The sequence below is a fragment of the Sciurus vulgaris genome (assembly GCF_902686455.1).
Source record: "Sciurus vulgaris genome assembly, chromosome: 3".
Taxonomy (NCBI): domain Eukaryota; kingdom Metazoa; phylum Chordata; class Mammalia; order Rodentia; family Sciuridae; genus Sciurus; species Sciurus vulgaris.
This window is the reverse complement of record NC_136463.1, coordinates 146846118-146869172: the sequence shown is the minus strand read 5'-3', so window position 1 is coordinate 146869172 and position 23055 is coordinate 146846118.

The following is a 23055-nucleotide window of genomic DNA, read 5'->3' as shown; positions in this document are numbered from 1 at the left end:
GTACCAAAATTATAAACTTAGTTATTTCTTTCATACTAGGGTCTTGAGTTGTGAGTCAACCACTCACTATTCTTTGTGTCGTTTGACCATGGAAAATAATTTCCAAGAAATTGATAAAAATCCTAAATAAAAGATGAATTTCATATGTATATGACTGTATTTCTGTTTCCACTAATTGTACTTTTTATTTATATGATATGTAAAATATATCAGGCTGTTAAATTTTTTGTAAATGTTTAATAGATCAAACTGGGAGAAAATATTTTTTTCATGCTTATGCTAGTTCATTAGTGATGCCTATTCCTAGTTTTCAGAAGGAAAATACTTGTTATAAATTATTATTTTTGCAAGCAGTAATGTTTCTGATTGCTCTAATGGAAGAAAAAAACATTCAGGTTTCAGATTAATACTAATAGGAAACTGCTGGCTGAGGAGAAGGAGTTAGCAAATGGTCTCATTAGAGAAAGAGTAATTTAATTTTCCAGGACTTGTAGGAGGAACAAATATTGGAGAAAGGAAATAATTTCTTAGTTGAGCTTTTGTTCTGCCCAAACTTGCCAAGGTTACGCTAACCTAGAACTGTCAAAAAGTGCTGCTTTTCAAGCTTAAACAGGCTTAAACAAGTTATTTTTCAGGAAGAGGCATTTTATTGAAAACCAGAGCATTTAATAGACAGCTCTTGTACTTGTTCTGAGGGGAGATAACAGAGAATAAAATAAAATACCTTGATATGATAAAAATGAAATCATGGGGAAGAGCAAATTCAATATTATTTAATGACTGAATCAATGACTTTGGTAGTATAATATCAAACAAAGAGTGACTAATGATGATACTAAACATAAGAAGAAGGCCAAAATTTTGGGGTTTTTTTGTACCAGGGATTGAACTCAGGGGCAATCAGCCCCTGAGTCATTTCCCCAGCCCTATTTTGTATTTTATTTAGAGACAGGGAATGTCATCGTTCCTTCTTTACATGAGAATATTTACAAGGTGGGAGAACAGTTAGGTCCCAAGAAATACTATAGGTATCACGAACAGCAGCAGAGGAACTCTAAGTCTAGGTAATATATTACAAAGAAAGTATAAAGAAACAGTGTTAAGAAGTGACTGACAAAACCTGGAAAGAAATAAGTGGGTAGAGAAAGTTCTATCGAAAGAAGTGATAACATCCATCTAAGGGACACAGACAATCCCCAAACCTCCCAGGGACAAAAGTGATGGAGTATATATATTTATGCTAATATAATTCCAGCCCTTGGTTTCCAGTTAAGACTCCGTTTTGGCTAAATGGAACCAAAAGCAAAGGACTCAGCCTTCCAGGGCAGAAAGCAGGAAAAGAATGGAGAGCAGATTTGAAAGTGTACTTGGAAGATCTGGCAAAGTTTTCCACATTTGCACCTCTACTTTTCACTCTTGTCCTTTTTTTTTTTTTTTTTTTTTTTTCAGATAAATTGTTGTATCCCAATCCCAGGGGATGCCCTGGGTATTCTATTCTACAAATAACTACATGATCATGGAAGTTACCAATTAACTTCCACTTGTGTTCCTTATGTAAGACAGAGGGAATGGGGAGAGAAAAATGTGTAGTATGAGATATGCCTGCTACATAGTCCTGGGCTTCACAGCTGGTCATGAACTATGTTCATAAAGACAGACACCGAGCACTAATCACTCTATATCTCCATTGCCCTTTTTCACATCACACATAAATTATGTACTCGAACTGGTAACATTACTCAAAATTTTATATTTGCAGAGCATTTGTTGTCACTGCCCATTGTTCTAGTAAAAGCCACAGTTTTCCAATGACCAGAAAAGATGGTTCTAAATTCCTTCTTATTTTCTAAACAATGTTCCTATCCTCTTCTATATTTCCACAATATAATTTTCCCTAGTAATAAGGATCAATTAACACTGTAGGTTCATATTGACTTGTTATTTAATCTGGAAGAGAAACGGTGAAGAGTAACTTTCAGTTTCTAATTATCGTTGGGTTCGTTACTGGGTTCCCTGATGAGAAGTAGTCTTCTCCGGGACAACAGGAACAACTTACAAAGTGATGGAAGCAATAAAGAAACATTCCTCAGATAGATTTTTAGCTATGATGATGAGAGCCCACTCCTATCTCTACTCTTAGTTTCAGGATTTAGGTTTCTAGTTTTGGGGGAAACTGATGTTGACTTCTGATTTTAAAGAAATTACACACATTATAGACCATGATCTCAATATAACAGATTCATATGGGCCACCTGTTATCACAAGTGAGTCTTTTGAAGGTACAGACTGTTCTTTCAAGTGAGATGATTCTGGTTGATGGAACTCATGATGAGAACAGTGAATTCTGTAATGCAAATATATTGCATACTTCCTTTGCCATAAATCCCCTGGTAAGTAATGTTACATGCATACATCAAAATGAATATACTATTCTATATATGTATGCATGGTACTACACAAAGAAGTGTTGCATACAAAAAAGGCACATCTATATCCAAATATAAGCCTGTCATTGAGAAGATCATCACTAGTGTGATGGGGATGTGTGCTAATGTAATCTGCCCCAAGGATGCCAGTTTATACCATCTGTGAAATGGTGCCATGCTGAGGATTTGTTTGACATTTCTACAAAGACATCCTGAATTCACACAGCAATCAATGAGTTGATCATGGAATGTTTGTTCTATCATTCATCCACCTGCCCAGTGTTCTTTTTTATTCCATATCCTTATCAATGGCATATCAATTCATTTATTTGCTGAAGCTAAAAATCAGAGAAAACATGCATGGCTCATTACTCTATGTATGTTCTGTTAGTATAACCAAGTCCTAAAAAATTCTATTCAAAATGTTTGACCAAGCTTTTCCCTTGTCTTCATGCTGTAGCTCACAACTTACTCCAGGGATTGTTGTACTACTCCTTTCACCACAAGAAGAGTTTTCTGGGTAAGTCCACATTTGCCAACCCATTGCCCTTCCACACTTCACCAGACTTCTTTCCCCAACAAAATACAAATATGTCACTAACTTCATTTTAAATCAATCTAGTTTTTTTAGGACTCATTAGAGCATACAAGACCCCCTAAAATCAGTCCTGGTGCTTTCTCTCACTCTTGTCATGTATATGTCCTCTTCTATGTGTTTTAGAGCCTAACCTCACTGCTCTACACAACCAAGTGAGAGTATACAGATAATATATTATAAGTTTCTGCTATAATGTTCATTGCATTGTGATTTTTTTTATTGTACTCCAGGACATATGCACTTAGGTATGAATGAATAAAATTTTAAATTAGAGAAGAAAATAGAATCGGAAATAATAGATAGCCCCTGTGGGCATGGTGACACACACCTGTAAGCCCAGCAACTAGGGAGGCTGAGGAAGGAGGAATCGAGGGTTAAAGCCCACCTCAGCAAAAGTGAGTTGCTAAGCAAATCAGTGAGACCCTGCCTCTAAATAAACAAAATACAAAATAGGACTGGAGATGTGACTCAGTGGTTGAGTGCCCCTGAGTGCAATCCCCAGTAGCCAAAGAAAAAAAAAAAAGAAAAGAAATATTTACTATTTACTATTTACTATATTTACTATTTATTATCAAAATGAGGTGCCTCAAGAACATTTTATGGTCTTCCTCAACTTGGCAAAATAATAGCTTATATTAGTGATTTTACTACCTAAATATTCATTTCCTCTCATTTAGTCAATTACTATTTATTTGTAAGTGTTTGAAATTCTAGAACTTCATAAAACAAAACTAATACTGTGCAGAAGTAGTAACAGTTACATAAAATGTATACACATTTATTTTTAAGTAAAGAATTTAATGTAAACAAATGGTTCTAATAGTCTCAGTATTGGACATAAATTGATCATCTGAAAAGCACATAGTAATGCTGATTAAAAGGTCTATTATATATGTATATATATGTTCATGCATACACATACACGCACACACGCGCACACCCATGAACACACATATATATTTTGCTATTTATTTTCACACCTGTGTACACAACATGACATTTAGTATCTAGTCACCTTGTGAGAAAGGTTTTGTTTTGTCTGGTCTTGCTTTGCTTCCCATTGATTATAAGGGTATGGAAGCAGAACTTCTTGTCACTTCACTGAAAACTGTCTGGATAGCAATGGAGTGTATCATAAATCAATTCTATCAGCGGAACTGCTCACAACCAAAGTCAATATCACAGTATGAAGTTACTGATAACAGAACTCAGATGAAATAAACCTTAGCTCTTGATTCATCAGAGAACTTCAACATTTTTGAAACATGTACAATAATATGATAAGGCTGTGGGTATATTATTTTTTCCATTTATATTTAACAGGGTATATATCTGGTAAACATATTTTTAAAAGTGAAAGTAAACAAAATAATTGACTACATTCTTAAAATGTTAGCTATGTTCAAGATGTGTAGCATGCCTAGACAAAAGTTCTATTAAATCTAAATTATTGAGTACCATGACCCACTAGTAAGTCGAATGATTTTTTAAAAATCTTATGAACTATTTTGAATTGTGTTTAGTGGATATCTTACCAATTATAGATGGAGTTTTCCATATATAATATGTGAATTTCCCCAATATTCTTTATTTAATTCATATCCTTGAGTTATTTGATTTCTTTTTGAGATCTAAATTGAAAGACTTGCCATTTTATTTTGTCATAATTACATATATTTTGAAATGCACATAAAAATTGAACAGAGAAATGTGGTCTTACATGAGAAATAAAGTTGAAGTAATTCAATAACACATTCTTTTTTATATCTGTACAAATTATTTATTACATAAATTTTAAACCAAAAACAGTGATTAGTACAATATGTCAATCAATCACCCAATTCATCATCAGCTAACTATATGTCATTTTTGTTTCTTCTGTGCTTCCACCCATTCCCCAGGCGAGCCCCACTTAATTTGTCCCAGTTTATTTGCTTTTGGATGAGATTAGATGTATAGATATTGTATGTAATGAATATTAATTGTATGGTTTTGAGAAATGCATTCATAATACCTTACTGCTCTTAAGCGTAGAATATAATCTGCATTCCTTCACAAGGTGATCTTTTCCTTCTCTAGATGCAAACTCTTCTGATTTTCTTTAACCATAGGTTCATTTTGTGTGAAATCATGCAATGTACATGATTTTGGTCCAGCTTTCTCAGAACATAGATCTAGTGAAATTCAATCTAGGTATGTGCTTCAGTAACATGTTCCCTGGTGTTGCTGAGTGGTATTTTATTGTGTGGGTACATGGCACTGTTCATGAAAAACATTTGGATTATTTCCTATTTTGGACCATTAGGACTATAGGACCTATGAACATTCCTAAATAAGTACCTCTTCTGTTCAGTTCAATTTCTTTCAGTAACATTAAGAAATTTCCATTTGTAAAGCATTAGCACTAATATTTATTCAATTATTTCAATATTTTAGGCATATCAAAGAAAAGAAAAGAAAGGTCATAATCTTAAAGAGTAAAAATTTGACAATTACAATTGCTGTGATGATTAAGTAATGCATAATTCTAGGGTCAGAATCACACAAAGATTTAAGACAAAATAGGTTGGTTAGTACAGACACAAAAACAACTATTTTTGTCCATTTTTTTGGAGGGGCATGCTTTTTTAAAAATAGAAAAGTTGCTTAATCTTGAATTCTTGTCTTTAAATACATGCTTAATAACCTACGTTAGTGCTCAGTAATTCTTAATGTCAGGATAGGACTTTCTATATCTTTAAGAAGGTACCTACTACAATAGACTAGCTCTGAATGCCTTGAGCTTGTAACAGCTAATGCTTAAGTTGCTCAAATTTATGATTTTTATATTACTAATTCAATTCTGTTCCTCTTGCTCCTGATTTTTCTATTTCTACTACTTCTATTGGTATTTTCATTATTTTATTATTGATACAATTTTTTCTTTTCATTGTAAGTCAATATCCTTGAATGTTTATTGAGAAAAATGTTAAATTTCAAGTGCATTGTGAAACTAAGAACATATATAAATATGATTTCAAAAGAAAAAAAAGCTACAATGTAATACTTAGCCTTCAAATGTCATTTGTTCATGGCAATGCCCTTGACTTACTGATAAGAAGAAAATAATTTGACCTAAATAATGCTAGTCTTTAGATCATTGTACATGCACATGTGCATGCACATATATGTGTGCCTCATTGTTGATTAAAAAATACACACTCTACTCAACAGTTTTTGTCTCCTGGATATGCTTAAGGAAATAAATTAGTAAATAAATCAGTTGTATGTATAAAGTTTCTGACTTCTGCAATTAATGTACTAACAGTTGACTATGTTCAAGGAAAAAACTTTAATAAATTATGCTAGATGCTTTCAAAGAAATAGTTATTAATATGATACATGCAGATGTGTTGTTAATATGAAAATATGTTTGTCCAAATTTAACTCATGACATTTACTGACTAAGAAAGTATCTCTAAACTATAAAGACAAAATATATAATATAAATTAGAAGTTAATGAAAATGAAAAATCTAAATAAATGTCGATCAAGTGAATTAATTATGACAGAATTATAGAGTGCAACCTTTTTTGATGGATTATAGGAGTCATGAAATATTACAATTGAGACAAAATATTCAGGATAAGAAGGGATTAGCCAAGTTAATAAAAGTTGCAAGATCAGCATTTCCACTAAATCCACCACTTCTCTCAATGCTTGTGATGCTATAAGGAATTTGCCTGGACTGTCCTCTTTAATAAAGTAAGGCCGTTGGATAGTGAGACTAAAGAGGAGATTAGAACCAAACTGGCCATATTGGACTATGAAAATGATTTTAGATTTGATCATAAGTGAAAGGTCATGACAATCCAAAATCTTTAGTCTAAGAGAGACACGATCCAATTTTCTTTTTTAAAGCTTATCCCTTGGGTGAGAGAAAAGACGATTAGAGTGGTAGATTAGAGTGGGTCAAGAGTGGACTCAAGGAGAATCCAGTTATGAGAGTAAAGGCTGGAGATGAAAGTGGCTCAAACAGCAGGGCAGAAACAAGGAGCAAGGCATTTTGTGGGTACATGTGAGAAGACGTGGTGATAGGCTGGACTTGGGGAGTGAGGCAATGAGAGACTTTTTAAAAAAATTCCAACAGTAAAACTAAAGAGCATCTAATTATATGTTCTATGACTAGAACACTGGACTGATATACATGAAAATAAATGTTTTAATAGAGCAGTTACTGGTAGGTAAGGAAACAAATGGCTCTGTTTTTATTCTTTATACTTGTACTTTTTACATAACATTTTTCAAAAATAAGTAATGACCATTACAATCAGATTAATCCAAATTGGTAATACAGATAACCCAAGCTGTATATTATTCCTGTCTTAATTTCTTGATTGGTGAATTTTGATTGTATATATTTAACTAAGACTTTTCATTAGCTCTAATTAGTTTAACTGAATGTTCTTCACACTGCCTGTATTATTGAGAATGGGTTAGACTGGAAATAGAATATCTATGCTTCAGTGAAAAGTACACAGATTTCACTGGATCATCCCTCAATCTAATTTTATGAAAGTTTCTGCTTTATTTAGTATTTTGGTCCTCAGTATATGACATATTGAATTGCAATCACTGCATAGGCAACATGATTTCAGTAAATAACTGACTAAACCATTACTTTTTCTGTTGTCAGTTCTGCTCATGCAGAGTTTTCTCCATTTGTTGTGCAAGTTCTACTAGCCTTAAACTGGAATCATATTTTTGTGTTATTTCATAAGAATGTAATCAGAAATGCCTTATCTGAACTATATCCATAATTCTGCCCACAATTTCTGAGCGCATAGGTCTCCTTCATATTTCAAGCCAACCTTGGAGTTCTCCTTCGCACTGAGTCGTAATTCTCTATCAGTTCATTTCACATCTGGACTATGCACCACTTCCTCCTTGTGACAAATTGCATGCTGGAAGCAGTTGCTTGAGATGGACTAAAAGAACCTTTCCAACTATAAGTGTATATTTATTTCAAAGACTAAGATTTTTTTTTTTTAAACAAACAAAGAGTGGTCTTTTTAAAATTATGTAACCCTATAATAATAAAGAATTTTGAAACTGTGGCAATGTTTTGAACTATATTTAGAAATATAAGATATAATGGTAATGTTATATATTTGAAAAATAAATACAATATTAGAAATAGTGCACATTTTTAAAATGGATATTTTCATCTTTTTAACGCTGGTACTGTGTGTGTGTGTATGGTACAGGGTATAGAACTCAGGGTGCCTTACCACTAAGCTACTTCCCCAGCCCTTTTATGTTTTATTTTGAGAGAGGGTTTTGTTAAGTTGCTGAGTCTGGCCTTGAATTTGCTACCCTATTGCTTTAGCCTCCTGAGCCACTGGAATTACAGGCATGTGCACCTCATCTGGTTTTAACACTGAACTATGTTAGATGATATTAAATCTCATGATTAGAAATACATTTCTATTTCACTATGAAATGTGTACATATAAAATCCTTTGTACTTATTATTATACTAGCACTGGCAAAGTATTAAAACCAAAAGTTTAGAAGTATCTAAGTAAAGGCCTATGTTCTATAAGGTTTTAACTTAACTTTCAAGAAATGCCTTTGCACCAATTATTACAGGGCAAAATTCAAATAATTCATGAGTCAAACCAAAATAGATATTTAAAATATTCTTGCAAAAAATAATTATACCCAGATTAATGAAACGAGCAAAATTTTCTTTCAAAAAAGAGACTTTGAATGTTTCAGGGGAAAAAAAAATTGGTAATAAGTTTTTCTAGTCAATCAAGCAAAGATTATAGCTATCTGCTAGTTTTTCAGTTACAAAAACAAAACATTAACATTTCCACTATTACAGTCTCAACATGATACATTCATTATCAGTCTCAATTATTAAGATTATACTTTAACAAATCAAATAACTTCCATAAACTGAAGGAAATGCAGGATTTGTTTCTTTGTTTTTCATTAAAAGAAAAATTGTAAGATTTTAAATATTTCACAGGTACAGAATTTTTCAACCAAGAGAAAGTTAAATGACATCCAATAATAGTTCAAAATGTATTCAGTAGAGAATACTCACCATGTATGATTCTGTCTTATCACAAAGCTATTCTTATATTTATTACAATTCAATAAAAGGAAAAGAGACAAAATGAAATCATTTTTGATATAGGAAATCAAAGATGCAATGTTTAAAATGCATGAAAGAAAATAATATTTAAATTAATATACAGGGAAGTTAAGTTCCAATTTAAAATGAGGCAATGTAGAGACATCATCAAGTCTACCTATAGTTTGCCTATGAATAAGTCATAATGATCTAAATTAATTTAATAAACAAGAGTTGTATGCAAAGAAAAAATACAAGAGTGTTGTCATGAATCAATAGAATGTTATTTTATAACTAAATATTAATAACCAAAATGCTATTTCAATAATCTATTTCAAAATAAAATATCATCTATCTTAAATATGCAAATGGAAGGCAGAAAAGTTGAAAGTATGAAATGATATTGAATATTAAGTGTAAACATTTAGAAAAATAAATTTATTTTAGAGAAAAATTCAGACAGAAACTGCTTAATCCAATGAAAAATATAAAGGAGAAAAATTTAAAAAAAAAAGATTACCTGGCAAAATGAGAATATAAAATAATCAAAATTACCAGTGTTTCCAGTAAATGTAGAAGTTTTAAATAGAAAGCTAAAAACTCAAAATCTCTAAAACTAAATTAAAAGCAAATAACATTCTGCTTATGAGGTATTCCCTCAAACACATTTAAGTGGATACCTAAACAAAGGTATTCAAAGAAATTTGTTGTTGTTATTTATATTTTAAGATCTGGCAATACATAGGTGCATGTTCTTTCTACCCAAATAGCAAAAGAGTTGGCCAATGACATCATTACTCTTTTCTTCATATTTCATTATAAAATTTTTTTTTGTTTTTTGTTTTTTTAAATGTTCTTCACTTTTATTGTTGCATTTATGTAAGACGGAAGAATGATAGAAGACTGTGAAAGAAAAACCGGCCTGTAGCAAGTGCAGTTCAGCCTTTTTTTTTTTTTTTATTTAAACAAATGGGATACATGTTGTTTCTCTATTTGTACATGGACTCAAGGCATACTATTTGTGTAATCATAAATTTATATAGGGCAATGTTGTTTGATTTATTCTATTTTTCCCTTCCCCCCACCCCTCCCACACCTCTTTTCCCTCTATACAGTCCTTCCTTCCTCCATTCTTACCACCCTCCTTATCCCTAACCCTAAATCTAACCCTAACCCTAACCCTAACTCCTCCAACCCCCCATTATATGTCCTCATCCGCTTATCAGCGAGATCATTCGTCCTTTAGTTTTTTGAGATTCGCTTATCTCACTTAGCATTATATCCTCCAATTTCATCCATTTGCCTGCAAATGCCATAATTTTATTATTCTTCATGGCAGAGTAATATTCCATTGTATATATATGCTACAGTTTCTTTATCCATTCATCAACTGAAGGGCATCTAGGTTGGTTCCACAATCTGGCTATAGTGAATTGAGCAGCTATGAACATTGATGTGGCTGTATCTCTGTAGTATGCTGATTTTAAGTCCTTTGGGTATAGGCCAAGGAGTGGGATAGCTGGGTCAAATGGTGGTTCCATTTCAAGCGTTCTGAGGAATCTCCATACTGCTTTCCAGAGTGGCTGCACTAATTTGCAACCCCACCAGAAATGTATGAGTGTACCTTTTTCCCCACATCCTCGCCAACACCTATTGTTGCTTGTGTTCTTGATAATCACCATTCTAACTGGAGTGAGATGAAATCTTAGGATAGTTTTGCTTTGCATTTCTCTTATTACTAGAGATGTTGAACATTTTTTCATATATCTGTTGATTGCTTGTACATCTTCTTCTGTGAAGTGTCTCTTCATTTCCTTAGCCCATTTGTTGATTGGATTATTTGTATTCTTGGTGTAGAGTTTTTTGAGTTCTTTATACATTCTGGAAATTAGCGCTCTATCTCGAGTATGAGTGGCAAAGATATTCTCCCACTCTGTAGGCTCTCTCTTCACATTACTGATAGTTTCCTTTGCTGAGAGAAAGCTGTTTAGTTTGAATCTATCCCAGTTACTGATTCTTGCTTTTATTTCTTGTGCTATGGGAGTCCTTTTAAGGAAGTCTGATCCTATACCAACAAGTTGAAGGTTTGGACCTACTTTTTCTTCTATAATCTGCAGGGTCTCTGGTCTGATTCTGAGGTCCTTGATCCATTTTGAGTTGAGTTTTGTGCAGGGTAAGAGATAGGGATTTAGATTCATTCTGTTGCATATGGATTTCCAGTTTTCCCAGCACCATTTGTTGAAGAGGCTATCTTTTCTCCATTGCATATTTTTGGCCCCTTTGTCTAGTATAGAAAATTGTATTTATTTGGGTTTGTGTCCATGTCCTCTATTCTGTACCATTGATCTACCTGTCTATTTTGGTACCAATACCATGCTGTTTTTGTTACTATTGCTTTGTAATAGAGGATGCTGGTTACAGAGGCTAGGGAGAGTAGGGAGTGGAGGGGTGGGAAAAACTTGATCAATGATTATTAAGATACAGTTAGGAGTAAGAAACCCTTGGGGTATTTTTATGCAATATAGTAATTGTAGATAACAATCATGTATTCTACTATATATTAGAAGGAATGATTTTGAAAGTTTTCTCAACAAAGATATGAGCAATATTTGACCAGATATATATGTTTCACATTATTTAAATGTTAAAGTTGTATGTATTAATGGTATGTCATTAATACATGTATATATCCAGGAAAATTTAAATAATTTTTGAGCTTCTTTGAGTGGATATTCAATTTTTCCAACACCATTCTTTAAAAGACTGTCCTTTCTCCAATGAATCTTCTTAGCTAGCACCTTTGTTGAAATTGAGTTGGCAATGAATGCATGGATTTACCTCTAGGTTTTGTATTTTAGTCCATTGGTGTATGTTTCTGTTTTAATACTAACATGATGCTATTTTGACTATTACTGCTTTATAGTATGTTTTGAAGCTAGGTAGCATAATGTGTCATTACTTTTTGATTATATGAGACAGTTGAGTCTTAAGATGATAATATGACGAAATCCAAGGCATTCAAAGTTCCCTTTAAGGACAAATAGTGCATAGTTTTTCATCTCAAGCAAAATATATAAAAATAATCTGAACAACATAAAAATGGTTAAGTAAACAAACAACAACTTAATTTTAACAAAATGTTGAAGGTCATGTATTCAATAGTATGACCCCTTAGGATATTTGGAAACCCCAGACATAAGGGGAGTGAGTCTTTGTACAACAACCAGAAAATATTCCACAGCTCTTTCACAAAGTATATGGGATATAGGGCAGGAGACAGAATCTCTTTAGTATCATAAACATATGCAGCCTACCAGAATTTGAGTTTGGAGCATTAATATCCTGAAAAGTTCATACATACTCAGACTCTACATGAATTCAAACTGTGACTGACTATTTGTGGAATCAACATGCCATTATATTTATAACAATGCCAAAGCTCTGCTGTTAGGGGAGGGTGAGACCTGATCCTTCTATGATATAGATAGAAGATATCTAATACTGAGGGAGGGCCAGGCAATCCACTCTTCATATATTCCCGGTAACTTGCTAGCTATCATGATAAAGGTAGAGAAAAAGCTCCTCCCCAGTATGCAAAACAACTTAGCTAGAACTGCTATTGGCAGTTGGACTGGAACTTGATCTTGATAACCAAGATCTAACTCAGATCAGACAGAAACTAGCACTAGCCCTAATGGCTGGAAAGAAAGAGAAAGCACACTGTTACTTTTATACACTGTGTCATTCTATCAAAAACTATGAAGCATCAAAAAAAGGACAAATAATGAATTTATTGTCCATAGGTTCACGATTGCACCCATAGATGAAACAAATTTTGGAATTACCATACAAACACTATGATTATTATGTTAAAAAAATCTAGTGGGATAGATGTACAGCATGTATTTACAAAGAGATGTAAATTACAAAAGTGTGCTAGAAAGAAACCCTAGAATTTAACTCCATGCAACACACACATACTCACATACAAACACACACACCCCTTGAGAGAGGAAGACAGGTTTTTTTGGTAAGCTCATTAGAAATACTCAAGATAGCAGAGGAAATAAGCAGAGACTTTAAAGGAAGGTCAATACAAATGATCAAAAATGAAAGTAGAAAAAATTTTAAAACAACAATTATTCAAAAATGACTGAACATATGTACTGGTGAAGATTTTCAGGAGAACAATTCAGCTTATGTACTAAACCTTTGAAAAAGAGTGTATACTTTGACCCAGCAATTCTGCTTCTAGTAATCTCAAGAAAATAGTCAAGTTTGCAAAAATCTTTCTTCATTCCAGGACCGTGTATTATGTGATAAATCAGGTACAATGTAAATATCTAATATTATGGATTAGCAGAATAAATTATGATTATATCCATCTGAGGAATACTATTCAGGTATACAGAATAATGCCATTGCAACTTGCTTACTAAAAAAAAAAGTTAATGATTCATTGGGAAGTCAAACAATACAATAGTAGATTGTGTAAAATAAAGACATCCATTGAAAATAATACTTATGATACATAGAAAACAGAAAAAGCCTACATGATGTATATAAACCATGATTACGTACAGAAAATAGAAATGTGACTTGTAATTTTTATTTATGATTTTTTATATTCTCCAGACTATCTACGATGAACATAATACTCTGTGAATATATAAAAAAAAATTACTGGACAGAAGAAACTACCAAGGAAAGTACTCTTCACACAAAACACCTGTGCTAGCAATCAATTCTTTGTTTATAGTTTAAAAATTCTTATTGTATGAATGTAATTACTCTGAGCAATATATTCACTTATTTTTTTTTTTTTTTTGCCTCAATGTAATAGTATTGAAAATTTCAGTAATATCCTCTTCTTAGGCCTTGGATATAGAACTATAGGGATGTTGTACCCTGGACTTATTTTAAAGCTATTCTTTTTGAGTTCACTTGAAGATCAGCCCAATACATTTGGCATGCATTTCAACATTCTTCCATTGTTCTACAATTTTCTGGTATTCATTTGTCACACTGACAGAAACCAGTTTAAAATTTAAATCCATATCCCTCCTGAATCCTGTAAGAGAGTTTGTAGGCCAAAGCCCATGCTGTGACTGATGATGCTGCTGTCAGGTGCCAGTAGAGGCAGCCGAATGGCTCAACAAGTTTCTTAACACGATAAACAATAAGGCAGATTACAGAAAAACAAATGACTTATCATAAGGTGGCTTCCGTGACATTCTTCATATTTGTCCCCTAAAGTCATTTCCACAAATAAAATATTTCAAATGTAGGGAATATTGCTACAAATAGATTCATATTTAATTCTCTTCTATCTCATTTGGTTTAATCTTTTAAAGAAGTCATGCACAGCTGAAACAAAATAAAAGATTACTAAAATACACATCAATTTAACAAGTTGTTTTTCTGTATCAAAGATAGAAATTGATGGGATTTGACTTTGGGCTAACTTTACTATGAGTTTATTCATCATTATGACCCAGTTCTTGGTGTTATTAATTTCTAACATCAAGACTGTTACCTAGTAAATCACTTTCCTTTAAACCAGAGTCTCTCAAAATCTGAGCTATGGAGGAGTATTGTTGTACATTCTCATACCAACAGAAGCCATAGAGCAGTGTATGTTATTCAAACTGACTTTACTTTTTTCCTAACCAAATATTTAAGTCTACAATAACAGTCACAAAAAAATTGTGCAGTTTAAAGAGCTCTATTAAGGATGTTTCACAAGCACACAAAGTTCTTAATGTGTACTCTATCTCTCATGTTATATTGTATGCAAGCACAGGTTAAACCTTTTTTTAAATGTATTTTACCTGATCTAAGGGGTCTATTTGTTTAAAGATTGATTTGACCAACTCAACCATTTTAGTATCATCTATGAAAATTCAAACTTACAACATAATATTTTTGTGTTCATCCCTGTTGTTTGTCTATTCAATGAATCACTAGACAAAAAATGAAGGACTGTATTCCTGAATCTTCTAGAAGTTTCTAACATAACATGTAAATACACACGATATCATCAGGGGTTCAATATATAAGCTCACTTATTAATCTGAATATATTGCTTTAAGATTTAAATTAGAGGAGTAGATTAGCTTGATGTTTGATACATATTTGCTCTTCGTCTACAACATATTATTTATACCATATTAGGTAACATGAAAACTTTGAGTTTTGATACTTATGATTCATAGGAAATTTTATCAAAAATAATGTGAAAAGTTTTAAAAATCTATGTTGATATCAGATTGTAACCAATGCTTTACAGAAAAGAAATGCAGTAAATGATTCTTTACAGCATGTTTTGTTTGAGAATGAAATTTAAAAGGGACAATTGGTCATTAATTAATATTAGAAGCACATTTTCTACTCATTCACAAATGCATTATAATTGCAAAGAACAAAATCCATGATTAGAAGTTCAATATGTGAACTAGATTCTCTGAAGAAGTTTCATCTCTATTAAATATTCTGCAGACTGCTTGACATTGCTGACTAGAACTTTGTGATTGTGGAGAGAAGAAATATTGTAGGTCAAGAACTAAAATTATCTTGGGGTATCCTAGGCCCTTTAATAGGTATTTACCTTAACTTTTGTATCTGATCTAACATTCTCATGACTATCATGTAAATTTCTCAGAATGTAACATAGGCTTAAGAAACATTTAGCTTTCACCAACTCTAACACTAAGAGTGCTGAGAGGGAACATCTGAAGCCTGTAGGAGAGATTTATCCATCTTTCTGCAGCTTGCCTACCTGGTATTTCCTCCCAAGTAACTGACAAATGTAGTGACTTTCTTTTATTCTGTGACTATTAAAGTTTGTGTGACTTCTTCCACAGTGGAACATGGCATTCAGGTTAACTTGAATATATGTTTCCAAGGTAATGGTAAATCATGTTTGACTTAGAATAAACAGTTTCCTTATTTATTATAAAGCAGAATTGTTATTTTACATCAAGAAATTATATTGATCACCTAACATGAATATATAACAAGTACTTATACTCTTCACTCTTGTCTACAAATGTCCTGTGAGCAGTTGAAAACAGAATTAAAGACTTGGTACTTCTACTCCATATTGCATCCCTCTCCTTTGGTCTGAGTCACCTTGGATTCCAGGAGCAAGGCCTGATTGCATAAACATCTTATAATGAGTCAAAGCTGTCACCAGGAAACAGCAACTCTCTCACTGGGGACAAGGACCTCTGTACTAATGATGAGATAATGATGGACAGACTGCACCTGACCAAAACCATCTGCTGGGCCACTGTGAAAGGCCTCCAGCTGAGCAGATCCCCCAACCCTTACTCTCATTCCCCTTTTTATAAAACTTCAGTAATTGTTAGCCCCTTAAAGACAGGGTTAAGGACATGGGTCCCTTTCTGTCCCAATTTACCTACACTGATTTCAGTTCCTCTCATGCTCTTCAGCCTCAATGTTTCTGTTTGGTTTTTGGTGTGAATATCCAGACCTGATTTGTTGGATATCCAGTCAGACTTTTATCCTAGAACTTTGGTTAAAAAAAAAAAAATATATATATATATATATATATATATATGTATATGATATAAATATATAATATATATAACTAATTCATTGTGTTAACAAAATCCCATAATACAATCTCTGATGAAAATGTTTAATTATGTGGAATTCAATTTTAAGACAAAAAGAGATGTAATCTGGAACACATACCTAAAACATATGACAAAGATTTCAAAGGCCAAATGGCTGTGAAGTTTTGTTGCCACATTTGACAATTAATGTTCCTAAAAATAATGTCATAGTTAGAAATATGTGAGAACTTCATTAAAAAGCATGCCATACTTGTCCATAAAATTATTACACTACACACAAAAAAATAGCTTCATTAGGTCAATAAGAACAGACAAATTAGCTTTTGCAACAGAACACAAATAGAACTGCATTTGCCCTACCTCAGATCAAGCTCACCCAGTGTTATCACAGTGAGTGAAACTCCAGAGTGTTGCACCACTGTGCTTTGGCTGTTGTAATGAAAATTCAAAACATAACATTGCCTGAGTGAGTCTTATATTCTCACCTCACTAAAAATTATTTTTTTATTTTAATTAAAGTTAAACATATTTTTATTACTTTCACCAGCTCAATATTGTTGATTTTGACTATTCATTGTTACACATTTTTGACCTCAGTTTTCAGTTTACTTCTTCAAATGTTTCCTGCTTCCAAACCCTTCTTTGTACTACTTTTATTTTTGCAATGACTTACAAATTTATGATCTTCCATCTAGTTTATTGTAAAATCCTCTGCTGTATCTTCCCAATCTCCTGTCCACCCACATTAATATTTTAACTCAACCACTACTGAAGTAATTATCATAAATTAATCACTCTGAGCATACTCCTATTCAAATATTTTAATGATCTTGCTTTGTTATGGAAGTTAGATCTGGAAAATTATTCCATGGAAAATCAATGTACAAGAGATGAGTGTGGGAGAAAGTGGCCATATAATGGAGAAGCAGGAGATCTGCTTGCAAATCCACTTCTAGAACTCAGGAGGTTGAAGAGCCACAGAAATAGCATAGCAAAGATGAAGAGGAAGATAAGCTAGCAAAAGGGAAGAACATCCATGTCTTTTCTGGGAATAGGTGGAGATCTTTCAGGAACTTGCATGCCACAATTTTTGCTCCTATCATGGTCTGCTGTTTCCTGTTATAGCAGCTAAAAGGTGTATCTTTAATCTTGAAGAGGAGGAGAGAGACTCAGCAAGACCAGGTTAAAACAGCACTGTATAATAATTCTGGACAAAATGTTTTTCAAGTGATTGATATATCTACAAAAAGAAATGAGCAGATATAAGAAGCAAAACTTAAGGCAGCAGAAGAAACACAACATGAAAGAAGGGAGGTCAAATCTTTTCACCCCATTCTTGTCACCCAACAGACATTAGCAGGCCCAAATAAAGAGTCAGTGTTTTCAGAAAAACTGGACTTTGAGTTCCTGAAAATACCCTCAGCAATCAACATTGTCTTAATCCACATGTCAGAAGTGTGATCTACAGCAGACCCAATGGGAGGCTGATGATGTATTGCCCAGTGTATGACCTCCATTTTCAATGATTTTCAAATCAACTAAGAGCAAGTGAAGTTAAAGGGCTCATTTAGGATTTTCATTGGTAATGCCTGAACAAGGAAATATGGTTTAAACACTTAGACTAACCTTTAAGGATGTCCACATCAGACCTAGAGGAAGCTGTGCAATGAAATGTGTACTCTCACTAACAAAAACCATTGGGTAACAGGAGGACTTAGGATCAGAAATAGCTGAAATCAAGCTATGGAATCATCAATTATTCAGTTGCCAATTTTGCTGTTTTCTCCATATTTATTTTCTTTCATGTTATATTATTGCCAGATTTTGACTTACATTAGGAATTCTTTTTATAAGAAAGCACAAGATTTCTTTGTGGACACTGACTTTCATTATTGTTTATAAATTATTTAAGATTATTAAAGACATTATGTTAGCTTCCCAGGATGATAGGGGGATTGCATGCTATTAATGACAATATTAGAAAAGAGTGTGGTTTCTTGGAGGTTAGAATTCCATGATGGCTGAACACTTGTATCTAGGTTTAAGAATGATTTTTTGATAAGCAGGTCTTAGAAGTTAGAAAGTGTGTTTTACTTCAGAGGAATGTAAAGTGTCCACTCCCCTGGATCATTTGCTTACATTCTAAGGAATGAATCCTGAATCATTCCTTTACAATTAAGGCCGTGACTTTTACAGTTAGAGACTTTTTCCTTATCCCTCTCACCCTATCCCTGTGCAGAATTGATTTATTTACATTCCAGAACAAAGGAAGTCTCCTTCACTCTGGCTCCAGAGAAATAATTGTCAGTCAGATGTGTCAACTGCCCTACATAAGCTCCAGGTTTCATAATTCCAGTATCCATTTCCTCTGGTGCCTTTTTAGGATGCACAGTTGACATTTCAATCTCACTGTGCTCCCTGTGGAATACTGGGACATTCTAAGTTTGCTTTATGAGTAAATAACAGGTCTCTTCTCTGATCTAGAAATATGGTGTCTCTATTAATACATAAATATATACACAGGTAAAATGTAATTTATATATTTATACTCTATATATGCACAAGTGCTATATGCATGTATGTTGCTATGTGTATATGCATCCATATGTATGTTTATGTATATATGTGTGTCTATATTGTACATATATATATGGATGCATGTATGTATGTATGTGTGTGTATATATTTACATATGAAATTGTGATGAGGTATTACATTAAGAATTTCACATCTAGCATACCTTCTGATTTAGCAGGCAGTAAGATAGCCGATGAAAGGAAAAATTCTAAGTCCTGAAACATAGAAAGCATAAAGCAGCCTCTGCTGTAAGAAAAAGTTAGGGAAATAAATGTGAGCCTGACTCGCTACAATAGGAATTTCCAACTTGTTCAATTTTCAAAAAGTAACATTTTTTAAATGTTTGATATCCTTAATTTAGATTAGATATACTTTGAATTAAAAAAAATGAATTAAGATAGTTTCTTTTTTTTTCTTTTTCTTTCTTTCTTTCTTTCTTTCTTTTTTTTTTCCCCCTTTTATAGTGACATCTGTGTGTGTCTGCCTTCTATAGATGGTTCCTGGTCTTCATGGCACTTATGAAGGTGGTGGTTTATAGTCTACTTATGGTGATTAAACAAGTCGAATCAAATAGTTTTTAGGATTCAGGAGACAGGACAATAGGGAAGGAATACAAGCAAAATCTGTAGTCTTTATGTTCAAAATAAAGAGGGTAACTGTGATTTTATGTTAATTCTTAAGTAATAGTTCTGTTCTATTTTAAGCAGTAGTTTCATAGCTGATCTCTGCATCCATACTTTCTCTTGTGGTGCTGCCTTTGATAACAGCAAAGGAAAAATCAAAGAAAAACCTCATTAGAACTGCAAGCAGAAAGCACTCTGGCAAGCACGTAATAAAGGACTTGTGGAGGAGAAATGAGAGACCAATATGAGAGTCTCCTCAAGTCTTAAACATGGTCCCACTAATGTAAAGGTCTATTCCACATCAGGTTCCCATTTGCAACAGATTTTTGTGGAATCTCTCTGACTAATGTTGGAGTTAAAAAAGAAAATTGATCATGTCCTCCACCGTTTTTCCAGTTGGTTGGGTATCTGAGCCACAGAGAACCTGAGCTAGTTTCATATACCTCACTGGGGAACAAACAAAATAATTTAGTGTAAGAAAAAAATGAATGACCTCTGTGCTCCATTTCTACCAACTACTCACTTACCTCTGCCACGCATGCTATGGCTGAAAGTGCTGCTTGCATCCCCTTTAATGCAAGCCGCCTCCTGCATCCTTGAGAGAACTGCAAGTTCAGCAGCAGCAGGATCCCAAATGTGCATAATTAACATCAGTAGAGGTTAATTACAGCTATCCATAAAGCTTCATTAAAATCTAAGAGAGAATAAAACCAATCTGAATATTTTATTATTTTATAAATCACAATTATCTAGTCAGAGTAGTAGTCAATGTATAATAGGGCTGGACTAGTCTTCTGAAAAAAGTATTTTTGAAGCCATGGTCTGGTTCATATTCATAACAGCACAGCTTAACAAAAAATCATATTGCTTCAATGATCATTCTGTTAGATGATACCTCAGTCACTGAATATAATATTAAACAGGAGAAAAAGGGAAATGTACATTCTGCTTTGTCTTTATGCTAATTGGTGGACAAAATTAATTTGGTCATAATTTCTATTCACAGAGTTACATCTGTGACAGTACACGCGTGGTTTTTATATGTCTATTTATTTTAACACTGAAGAAACTCAATAAACATCCAAAAACATCCATAAACATCTTAACTGTAAAACACATCAGTTTACGTGATCCTCAAAGTGGGTAATTTGCAAAGATTTCAAAGTTGTGTTCAGTAGTGGATTGCAAAAGGCTGAGCTCTAAGATTTAGCCCTCACTGAGAAAAACAAAGGTAAAATATTTCAATTAAAGAATGTCTCAGGAAATTTCCTTAGAGAAAGCAGCATACATTGAGTTATTGATAATTACTGGTAGATTATAGGATGGTTTCAAGTAGTGGTGTTTTAGTCAGATTTTTTTGATGCAGCAATTGAAAGACAGGACCAGAATAATTGTAGAGGAGGAAAAGTTTGTTTAAGGGCTCATGGTTTCAGAGGTCTCAATCCATGGACAGTAGGTTCTATTCTTTGAGGCCCATGGTGAGGCAGGACATCATGGTAAAAGAGTGTGGCAGAGGGTAACAGCTCACATCATGATCAAGAAGCAGAGACTCTGCTCTTCAGATCCAAAATATCTACCCCATAGCCACACCCCCAATTACCCACTTCCTCCAGTCTCACCTCACCTGCCTCTACTTACCACTCAGTTAATTCCTTCAGGGACCAATTCACTGATTAGGTTAAGGTTATACTCCAATCATTTCTCCTCTGAACCTTCTGGCATTGTCTCACACATGAGCTTTTGGGGGACACCTCACATCCAAACCATAACAAGTAGGAAGAAATAAAATCAAAGTAGTATGAAATAATTAACATTTGTAGGACTATATCACAGGAATTTTTCACATCCAGATATAGTATTTATTTCCTAGGTTCCAATTTTTTAATAATGCCTTCTAAAATATTTGTTGGGTTACATGGCCCTTGCAGAATTAAGGAAGGATGAATAGAGTAGACACTTTACCAACCATTTTTTTTTACCAGCTTCTAGTCATTTTATTCTAGTAAAATAAAGTCAACACAAGTATTATAAAAGCCCTTTTATTTGTTTGAGTTAATAATAGTAATTAAGTCACTTTTGGTTTAGTCATAGATATGCTAAGTATGGTAGATTGCAAAAATGACTAGAATCTCATTGCACACAGCCTTTTGTAATTTGATTTTGCAACACATTCCAACAAGAGGTATCTATTTCTCAATTTCTTGAATGTGGCACTGACCACAAAATTCACTTTGGCAAGTGGTACAATAGTTATCCATGATGCAAGTAGAGACATGAAACATACCTATGTATTGCGGCTTGACATGATTCCTAATTTTGAACCTCTGTGATCACCTTCATGTGTAAACCCCAGAAAAACCTACTGGAGATTGATGACCCCTTTATTTCCATTTACTCTTCTGAGATTTAGTCAACCAATATATGTGTATCTGCAGATGAGCATAGCCTGTCAGCTGACTACAAATGCAAGCTCACTGGGTTAAAGGCAGTTTATGCAAACTTAGCCCCAAGTTAATTGTTATTCTGCAAATTTGTGGGCAAATACATGGTTGTTGTTGTTGTTCAACAAAGACTAACATATACATATGTATACCACAATGAAATAAAGGCAAGTCTTCCAGTATGATGTAATTTTTTACCCTTTTTTATGTTTGGATACAATAGAAGGATATATACCTTAAGTTGTTAAGTGATCTAAGAAATCAGTTGATAATTTGGAAGATGAAAGGTGCCAAAAAAATTCGCACTTGTACCAGGCACTCTCCCGGCTTCTAGGACACACTGCCATACTCACTGGAGAAAAGAAAGGCTATTCAACAAATGGTGCTGGGAAAACTGGAAATTCACATGTAACAAAATGAAATTAAACCCCTATCTCTCACCATGCATGAAACTCAAAGTGACTCAAAGACTTAGGCACTAAAACAGAGACCCTGCACCTAATAGAAGAAAAAGTAGGCCCAAATCTTCATCATGTTGGTCTAGGATCCAACTTCCATAACAAGACTCCTAAAGGACAAGAAGTAAAATCAAGAATTAATAAATGGGATAAATTGAAATGAAAAAGCTTCTTCTCAGCAAAGGAAATAATCAATATCATAAAGAG